We start from the raw sequence: 10,658 nt of genomic DNA, 5'->3' as shown, positions 1-10,658 counted from the left end.
TAAAGATTCATCTAAAGCTTTGATATATTAGAGTTAGATAAAACCTTAAAGAACAATAATCATAAAGATCATAATAGGATAAAAAACACAAAATTCAAAGCTTGCTCCTAGGTTTCCTCATCTCTCTAATGGAGGGGTCTAATTTATGGTCATTGCAAGGATACAAGGAAAAGTCATGAAACCAATACTTGTATTCCTTTAGTAACTAAGGTATATTATCTCCTCTTTGAGAAATTACAAAAAATTTAAGAAATGAAATCTATTTAAAAATGGTATAGAGCAAATATTAAGGACATTAAGGGGAGGAGATAATAGACCATGGGCTAAGATCCTTTCCTAATTGGGAAAATAATTTATTTATAGACATTACGTGCTCTTGAAGGACCCAAAAATAGTTGTTATCACTCTTGGGTATATTATCACGTGAGGAGCACACTGGAAAAATTTTAGAGTGCTCCATTTGAGATTTACAATGTCACATTGGATGTTCATTGTGCCACATTGATCTAAATACATCTGGATCTTCAATTTTGCATGGTTTCTTGATTGATCTTCTAGATAGTAATGCAAACTTGATTGATTGATTTAGTGGTCCATATTGATGATTTGATATTTGATCTGTACAATGAACACGCGTAATCAATTTTTCGATAAATGCATTAATTTTGTGCAATTAACCCTAATTAGCATGGTAGAACATATAATATGATAAATTGAGGTTTAACACAATTATTTACCTAATCTAATGAAATAGGAATGAAAATCGAGATAAATACTTAAAAAAAATACAGATAAATCAGTGTTTAGATATACTAATCACACCCCCAAACTTATCTTTTTTTAGTCTCTTAGAAAATAAATTTTCCACTTTCACAGGCATCTTGACTGCATTTAGCGAATGCAGTAAGCCTTTAAATCGTTAGATTATCCCTAGTGAACAAGTTTGACTCGTGAGGGTTTGCAGAGAACATACCTACAAAATTCGAAATAACTTTTGAAATAATAATAGTCAAAATCAACACTTATATTTAAAAACACAAGTTCTTTTAAGATTTGTCAATTATTTGGAAGTAATAATTGGTATAGAGTCTCAATCATTATTTTTCCATGACAAAACTTAGACTTAAATTGACTTTTAAGATATAGTGATTCTAACTTAGAAACTTTAGAAATTCGATTTCCTAAAGTGAGTTTCAGTCATTTAATAGAATAGAACGATTCATTCTTTTATAGATAGGAGTACTAAAGGGCATAGATCTTCTAAGATAAGTATCCAACCCATTAAATGATCCTTATCCTTTCTAAATAGAGGTTTTCCCTACTCTAACTATTACTAGAATTTCTCATTATTGACTTAACTTCCTCATCAAGAAAAACCAAAAGAAAATCTTTCTTTTAAATTCGTGGGTAACCAACAAACTATAGGTCCAACAGAATCTCCTTCTTTTTTTGACTATAATAATTTCACATTGCTTCCATAACTTTTTTTACAACAATGATGACTACTAAGCAGTACAATCAATATTTCACTAAGAAAGTCGAGCAAAATACAATATCAACTAATTTCATTGACCCTAGAAATCCATTTAATAAACTACCTACCTCTATACAAAAACGAGGGTTGCAACTCGTGTTCATTGGGCTGAGTTGGGATTCAACTTAAGCCCAACCCAAACTTGACGACAAACACCAACTTGAGCCCATGACTCTGGTTGTTCGATTTAATTCATTTCCCCATTCATGCTGAACAATTTAGTAATGATAAGGGTTTCTATAAAGATAAGTGGTATGTATCAGAATTTGAAATTAAAAAAAAATTTTCTAAAAATATGTTTCAAAATATGCATACATAAAATATAAGTAAATTAAAATAAGAAGAAAATGATGATTAACTAAAGTATCCATCTTTATTTACTATTAATTGCAATTTTCAACGAAAAAAAAGTTTAAAGTTGTAATATAATCATTGTATGGAAATATTAAATTACATAGACAAAAGAAAACATAGTCAAATATGAATTATGAATGCGAAAGAACCAAGATATAAGAAATATTTTTGAATCATAACCATATTAAGTTCAAGTCCAGGCAAACTGAGTTGTCCGACTCCTATGCCTGAACCCAACATGATTTGATTCGGGCTTTTTTTGTTTTTTTTTTTTTTGCCTGAACTTAAGACCGAACCCAAGCTAATTATACCCAAACTTGACCAAGGGTCGGGTACAAACCAATGGGTTCGGGCTTCGCTAGCCTAAAAGTTGAAGCCCTGGTAGAAATCCCATTTTGAAAGGAAATTAGATTTTGGAGAGTTAGACCAAAAAAGTTTGTGACATGTGGAGTGAAGAGTAGACATGGAGTTGAGTGCTTGTATTATAAGCATTAAAGGAAAATTATTTCCTCAAAATGAAAAAATGTGCCGTTTTGATAATTTTCAATTTTCAGTGCAAGTTTTAGTATACTGCTACTTCATTTACCTTAAAACCATGATTCTCGCCATTGGAAATCATGATAACAATCACCAAAGAAATAAATAGAAAAACGCAAGCAACAATACAAAATTTACCTGGCTCATACAAAAAGATTCCTTTTATAACTATGGAAAAAAATGGGATTGCAATTCCTTTTACTAATGCCACACCAACTCCTATGAAAATCACCAAAGAATTGCACACAGTTGGTGTGGCAATAGTAACTCTCTTCCTTTTATAACTAAGAAAATTGAGCCACACTAATTCTATTAATTCGGGTTTTAAAATAAGTATATATAGTTCAAATGACTTAAGCACCCTTAAGAAAAGCATTACGCAAGTGACCCTTGCACTTCATAGCTTAGCAGACTTGGCATCCATGTCATACTCCCCCAAAAAATAATTGTGTCAATTGTTCTTTGTTGCTGTGACTAACCATACATTAATAGAATTGTTTTATACCACTAATCTTTGGAAATGTTAAAAAGCATTTCACCAGTTTTTTAAACCTAACACTTCATCCAAAAGGCTTTCTAGTTAGATATTTCCATTCTATGACCTATAGATAGTATGGATAATCTGAATTCCAATACAGTGAAAATCTTAGCACAATATAATATGATAAATAAAAGACTTCTTATAATTCATAATGGGTTGAAAAAAATTAATTGGAATAAAAACTCTTTGGATCCATATTAATTGGAGTACATGTTTGTGGATGATTTAAAAAGTAACAAAATCAAGGATTTAAACGATGATGGAAGCTATGTGATTTAAGTTGTTATATGTTTCTATTGATACGATTATCGTATGTTAAAATACCTCACAGTTTGCAATTTAAAATATGATGAAATCACATTAATGTTTGAAACTAGCATCATTTAACTTGCTCGTATTAATGTCATGTTCGAATAAAGATTTAATGTTAACAAAGAGGTTTCTAAGCGATTAAATCAATTAAAAACAGTCACCTGTCCATAAAAAAGGGGAAAAGGCGGGAGATCACGAGTTAAACAGTTGAGTGTATTGGATTTTACTCTTTTAGCATATACATGGTTATCTAGGGCTGGCAATGGGTTGGATAAAGCATATATCCATATCCTTATCTAACTCTATATCTGGATTCCTAATCCGACTTATTACCCACTTTTGCTAAGGATATTCATATACGATTATTTATCCAATTTTTTAAAGGATATCTATATCCGACTTGTACTCAAATTTCAAATAGATATGCGAGTACGATATATACCTCGTTGTGAAAATGACGGAAGAACCTTAATTTTGGATTATATATATAGCTGTAAGCATATTATTCTTGATTTGGAATATTTGAATCCAAACACCAAACAAATGAGGTACAAAATCCAAAATGTTTCAAGGTCTAAGATCGACCCGAACAGCTAAAGAAACATAATCTATGGCTTAAGGGGCAAATGCAGAAACAATGGGACTTCTTACAACATGCTTCCCATTAATCTCATACCAGCTCAGATACCCATAATTCCCAAAGTAGTCACTCTCTGCCCTAAAACCTCCCAAATCAATCTCAACTCCTACTGTGAACTCAGCTTTGCTATACTGACCTCTGAAGGATATTGTGTCAGGCTCCACAGTAATTTTCATACCCGTTGGAGCCCACACCACCGCACGATAAAGCGATCGAGAATCATCAACGTTTGTCAACACCCTCTTAAACGTGTAGCTTGTCGTGTTGGTATTGTTTAGAATGACGATGAATGATGGATAATTAAGGTCGAGATTACTCTGTTCACAACCGTAATTCCAAGTCCTAGTAATAATCCGAATTTGATCGTTTGTGTAGTTTAGCCCACATAAGAAATTGATGTAGTCTTTAGCCTCAATATCATAAACAAGACCAGGGTCTAAGGCTTTGTTGGGGTTTATATGACCTGCCCCGAAATCAAGTGGGGTCCCCGATGTTCCGGTGGTCATATCAATGATCCCACTGTTTGTATTATCGAGAATATCTGCTGTGGTCATCATTGCAGATCGGATGGCAGCAGCGCTCCAATCACGATGAGCTGATTTCAGCAATGCTGCCACACCAACTGCGTGGGGTGAGGCCATGGATGTACCAGACGCTAGAGCGTAATCTGTAAGCAAGTAATCGTTCCCAATTGGTGCAAATCCCCTATTAGGCACCCAAGCTGCCAATATATCAACACCGGGGGCTAATATATCGGGTTTTAAGATCCATGGGGATCTACGGTCAGGCCCACGCGATGAGAAGTAGGCCACCTGAGGAGCTGGTTTAGTACCCAATACTGTAATCCTAAACTTGATGTCCACAGTAGGCGGTTGGGTCGCCTTGCTTAGATATTCCTCAACCACGTTTCCATCGTTTAGGCTTATAGCCACGAACGGCATAAAGAAATCATCGGGGTGCATGAATTGCGCTGAATCCGTAGCGAAGATTGCTCCTGCAGCACCTGTTCTATTTACTTCATATATTTGTGCATAAATATTCGATTCATCATTGAATTTGCAGAAAACTATCTTATCGAAGACATCTTTTGGGTCAAGAGCTCCACAATTCTCCTTGCTTATATTGCCAAGTCCATAATATAAGGGAACACCTGATACAAACAAGTCCTCAGGATAAATTGATCTTCCTTTGATTGTTACATCACCTTCACCAAGCGTCACATGAGCAATATAGTCTCTATCGATAGTCCCTGCACCCACTGTTGTGATCCAAGGAGCACCATTAAGGATAGTGTAGGCATGAGGGCCGCTGTTCCCGGCAGAACAAGAGACAAAGATGCCTTTCTTCATGGCTGCAAATGCGCCCAATGCAATTGGGTTGTTGTAAAATGGTGTTTCAAAGAAACCCAATGACAATGACATTAGATCGACCCCATCTTCTATGGCTTGGTCCATGCCAGCCAATGTGTCGCTCGCGGCAGAGTCATAAGTATCATTCAAGAACAAAACTTTGTACATGGCGAGCCGGGCAAGTGGGGCAACTCCAACTGCCGTACCCTTTGCATACCCAAAGTAGTCGGCATTTGGGACACGAGATCCCGCAGCAGTTGAGGATGTGTGGGTGCCATGTCCATAGAAGTCCCTAGGAGAATCATAATCATCGGTGGTCGATATGTTTAGGCCACGTTGCTTCATGCCTTTACTAAAAGACCGAGCACCAATCAGTTTCCGATTACAATATGAAGAATTGAACTCTGTTCCTGTCTCACATGTTCCACGCCATCGTTGGGGTACTGGTGGCATGCCACGATCATTGAAACTCTCACTTTCGGGCCAGATTCCAGTGTCGATAATACCAATGATCATATCATCCCCAAATCCTCCCTTAGGCCACAATCCAACATGTTTTTTAAGGCCTAGAAAATTTGGGGTGTGGGTGGTGTGGAGTTGGCCAAATGTCTCTGGATATGTGGCGACATGGCCTGGCATTTGCTCCAGTTGAGCGAGCTGTGATTGGGACAACACGGCACTGAACCCATCTATGACATGATTATAAGTATAGAGATGGGTTGGGGCAATGACATCGGGTGCTGATAGCGAGGAGAGTGTTGACGTGTACCAGTTATGGTGCGTCGAGAAGGGGGCCGGCATGGCTGATTTGTCCATGTGGATGATGTATGTTCCACGTGGGTCCATGGTGGAAGATGATGTGGCAATGTGAGAGAAAAGGAAGAGTGAGAAGAGAAGGTTGAAAGTGATGATGTGGTCCATGGTTAGGGACATATGGAACATTGGTTGCATGTGTTATGATCAGTTCAACAACATACCTATTTATAAGAAGTCGTCCAATCTAATGGGGTTAAAGAAACCGATTGAAATGACCTGTATAGACTAAACTAAGTTTATAATTATTGTTTTAATATCTATGGCTTAAGCTAAGTTTCTTTGTTGTTGCATGGTTTGTCTAATACAAATTAAATGATTTGGCAAAAAAACCAAACAAAGTTTAATTAATCCGTCGTAGAAAACAATATTTTGCTAGGAAATGGGCAAAATTTTTACACCTGGCTGCCGTCAACCTGTCATCACGCTCCTTATCTTGAGATTGGTAGCGTAGGCTTAAAAGAAAGATACATATTTTCAAATAAGTATTGATTGATGTTATTGTAAATACCTTTAATATTATAAGTGTTATTGTAAATACCTTTAATATTATTAAGTGTTGACAAATCTTTTGTATATGTGAAATATCTGTCAACACTTGGAACACTTTCGATATTTACGATGATCTAATAATTATATGAGAAAGTTCTCTATAATTAAAATATATAACACTACTACACAAACGAATTTTGTTTCTCTGTCTTGCACACACACACACACATATATATATACACTGTATCATCGCCATAGTGCATCTATGATATTTCTTCACATTTAGGTTTAACATCAATTAGATAGGGATGGGAACAGTTGATCATATAAAATAAAAAAACATGCTATCCCAACCATCATATTGGGAACAGTTGAGTTGTTTTCCATATCGATCCATGGATTCCAACCTTTAGGTATATTAGGTTCATTTGAGGTGATTGCCTTTCCATATATTTTGGTTCTATATCATAAATCCATTTGACTAATATATTAACATCCAGAATTTCAATGAGTTTTTATCCCCTATGTATGGGTGGCGTTTGCGAGCCAAAGTTAGGGAGCAAACACGTTTGTCCTAAGTGGCTTAAAAGTTTTGGATTGAGCTGATTTTTTGTGAGGATGATCCCTATGGTGAGGAGATCATCCTCACCAAAAATCAGTCGAAATTGAAATTTCTAAGTCCATCAAAAGTGGTTTACAAATTTTCGGGAAAGTGATTTACTAAGGGGACGCAGGAACAGATCTTTTGTAGTACTTTGTTCGGGCAGTTCCCTGTAGTGCAATTAGACGGTTGAGACAGCACCACTTGGCAGTTCATTTTCAAAGCCATATATAAGACTTTGAAGAAAAAATTTAACAATTTTTTTAAGAAAATCTGATCCCAAGTCATGATCATTTTATAACTGATGTGGTCGTTTTTAAAAATCTCTCCACTATGTATTACTGAGGATCCGCTCCGAGGGGATGTATTCTAACTCGTAATGATTTTTGAAAAGAAGTAAGATTATGGAAAAGGATAATGCTGGAGTAACACTGAAATGTATGTCATGGGGGACATTTGTGACGTGGATGTGTGTTGGAACCATAGATGCTTTTCATCGAGTTCATAATGTCCCCTCACAATGTACATTTCAATGTTACTCCAGCACAACCCTATTAATATTACTGAAAGAGTGCTTTTAATTAAGCAAAAATAAACTGGGTTATGTTGCACAACCAACCCCTTCATTTATGTTAAAACCATGTTTCCCATTAATTGTGCCAATTCAGACCTGAAATCTGAATCATTCCGATCTTATAATCATGGAACCAAATCAAGGATTTGGGTATTGATAATGACCTAATCCCATAAGGAAGTCATGTCATATTTTATTGGATTGGTTCAAGATCAATCATATCTTCCAAGCCCATAGGAACGTAAGGTCTGATAATGTATTTTAAAAATATAAAAAATGCATTATATTTTATATATTTCATATATTTTATGTTATTTGGTGGGTGACAACTTGTTACATACCAATCCAGTCAGAACCTGATCAATCCATTTATAACCCTTGTGTCAATTGTCCTTTCTTAGCGTGAGTAAACCATACATTAATTAAGTAGAATTGGTTTTATAACCTGCTCCAACCATGGTTACTATCTCGTTCGTGGACGAGATCGAGTTGTCTTGGACAAGATAAACTTGATTTACAATTATTTATTAATATAAATAATCATGATTTATTTTTTGATGAGTGGTTGTCCAAACCGTAGGCCCGACTAGCAAAGAATGAGAAAACTGACCTCTTAGAGGACCCTATTCATATTCGATAAGCGGGATAATTCCCTATTGATGGCAAATGTGAGGGCTTGAACTCAAGACTTCCCCCTTTTTGAATGGATGCCCTAACCACATTATGATTTTTATTTTTTATTTTTTTAAATAATGATAATAGGTAGAGTGATAGATGCTTAGTCACGGGATCATACTTTTATTTATGTAAAATTATTTAAATTATAAAATGCTAGAAGTCTCTTCTCTTCTCAAAGTCTTATTGTACATAATATATAAAAATACAAAATCCTTGTTGATCTAGTTGATTTATATTGAATCAAAATATTATCTGAATCATCGTGGTTGTCAAATGAGATGGATTCCTTTTCTGATAAGATTCCTTTTCCCTATCTACCTTGCTCGGTTTGTTTGAGTTATCGTTCCTCCATATATTACGGTGATAATGTTCCCTCTCTGGTTATGTTGCCCTGATCCTCTTGGGGTGGAGGAAGAAAGTGTTGTCACTATTGGTTGGCATGTGTCTACCTTGGACAAGCAATAAACTCCTATAGATATCCTCAATCTTTGACATCTTAGATCTAGTCTTCAGAGACTTTCAATCTTCAGTTTGGTGTCCATGATCTTTGTGGAAAACACACCTCTTTGTAACATCTCTCTTAAAAGGATCTAAAAACATTGGCCTTGGCAATCTAATGAAGGGTTCATTCTGAATTCGTTGGAAGATGTAGTCCAATGAGTCAGTTACTAGGGTGTGGTTTTGAGCGCCTTCTGGTCTCAATTTCTTATACTCATTATGTTATTTTTTTTTACTTCTAACTTGATTGACCTTTTATGTCCTTGCTAGGACATTTTCTTTATTGTCTGAAGGATGGTCGGAGCTACTGAAGTAATGCTTAATTTGTTTTCTTCTAATTTTATATACTTTTCTGCATTTAATAAGAGATCATCCATCTTCTCTGGGTTGCTTTTCACCAGAGAATTGTACAATTTAAGATTGTTGGGGAGTCCTTTTCGATAAATGATGATTGTCGTACAATCATCAAAGTTATTCATCTGAAGAAACTCCATCTTGAATCGGTGAGTATATTCCCTTGTGGTGTCTTAGATTTTCTTCTTGGGGTTAAATAGAGAATGTATCCCCTGCTACTTCCATCAGCTTCCCATGAACTATGCCATGAACCTCATGCAAAGAATAGAGAAACTATCGATCAACCTTGGAGCAAGTCTGAGGAAACATATCAAAGTTCTTCATGCAAGCTGATGGGAAATACTCAACATAAGAAATCATCTTTCCCTTCTTCGAGTATGATTACCTACTTGTAATGGTAGAGATGATCCATTAGATCAGTATACCCGTTGTAAAGGTTGAACTTGATAACAGAATATTTTTTTGGTAGCTCATTGGCCATGATCGTTGTTGCAGATGGAGATTCTTTCATCGTCATCCTTAACAATATGAACACAACAAGTTACATGTTTAAGAGGGTTTTGATGAATGTTGATGATTCTCGATCGGTTTATCGTGCAGTGGTATGGGCTCCGACAAGTATGAAAATTACTGTGAAGCCCAAGACAATATCCTTTAGTGGTGAATATAGCAAAGCAAAGTTTATAATAGGAGTTGAGATTGATTTGGGAGGTTTTAGAGCAAAGAGTGATTACTGGGAATTGTGGGTATCTTAGCTGGTATGAGGTTAGTGGGAAGTGTGTTGTTAGAAGCCCCATTGTTTATACCTTTGTTCCTTAGGCCACAATTTTTTTGTTTAAAGACTTCATGTGATGGTGATTGTAGTACATTATTGTTGTTGTTGTTGTTATTATTAGTTCCTAATAAGGTGTTATATTTAAATATTATTGGTTGTGTAAATGTCTTGTATTTTGTCGCGATATGCTAAGTATAAGGGGGGGAGGGGGGGGGGGGCGGTGTTCCCACTGTCTTGTAATATTTTCTTTAGGGTTTTTCTACTTTTTAGGGGTTTCTATTCTGGGGATTTTTACTTGTTTTATAACTCTCAATATTATAAATATATATCTTTAGGGTTGTAAAACTTATGAGAAAATAGTGATTGTTCTTGTTTTGTTCCATGGACATAGGCACACTACCGAATCACGTAAATCCTTGTATTTTGTGAGTTTGAGTTATCTTTGTTATTTCGTATTTTTCACAAGTAGATGGTTAAGATACTAATGTCTTTGTTGGTGTTTGGCTACAAGGGTTTATTAAACTAAGGTCACCCTTATTTTCTTCATGTTTTTTCTCACATTTAACCAACAATTTGTCTTTCGTAGAACATCTGGTGGCTTTATCT

The 10,658-nt window shown here is 35.6% G+C and overlaps 1 pseudogene; it reads right to left on the bottom strand.

The window, feature by feature from the left end:
* Positions 1 to 3,893: 3,893 nt before the first annotated feature.
* On the bottom strand, positions 3,894 to 6,188 carry LOC147404806 (subtilisin-like protease SBT3 pseudogene; annotated as a pseudogene).
* Between the last annotated feature and the right edge of the window lie 4,470 nt (positions 6,189 to 10,658).

The sequence above is a fragment of the Akebia trifoliata genome, chromosome 4 (genome assembly GCF_017979445.1).
Source record: "Akebia trifoliata isolate Shusen 1 chromosome 4, ASM1797944v1, whole genome shotgun sequence".
Taxonomy (NCBI): domain Eukaryota; kingdom Viridiplantae; phylum Streptophyta; class Magnoliopsida; order Ranunculales; family Lardizabalaceae; genus Akebia; species Akebia trifoliata.
This window is presented reverse-complemented; position numbering and strand designations above follow the sequence as displayed.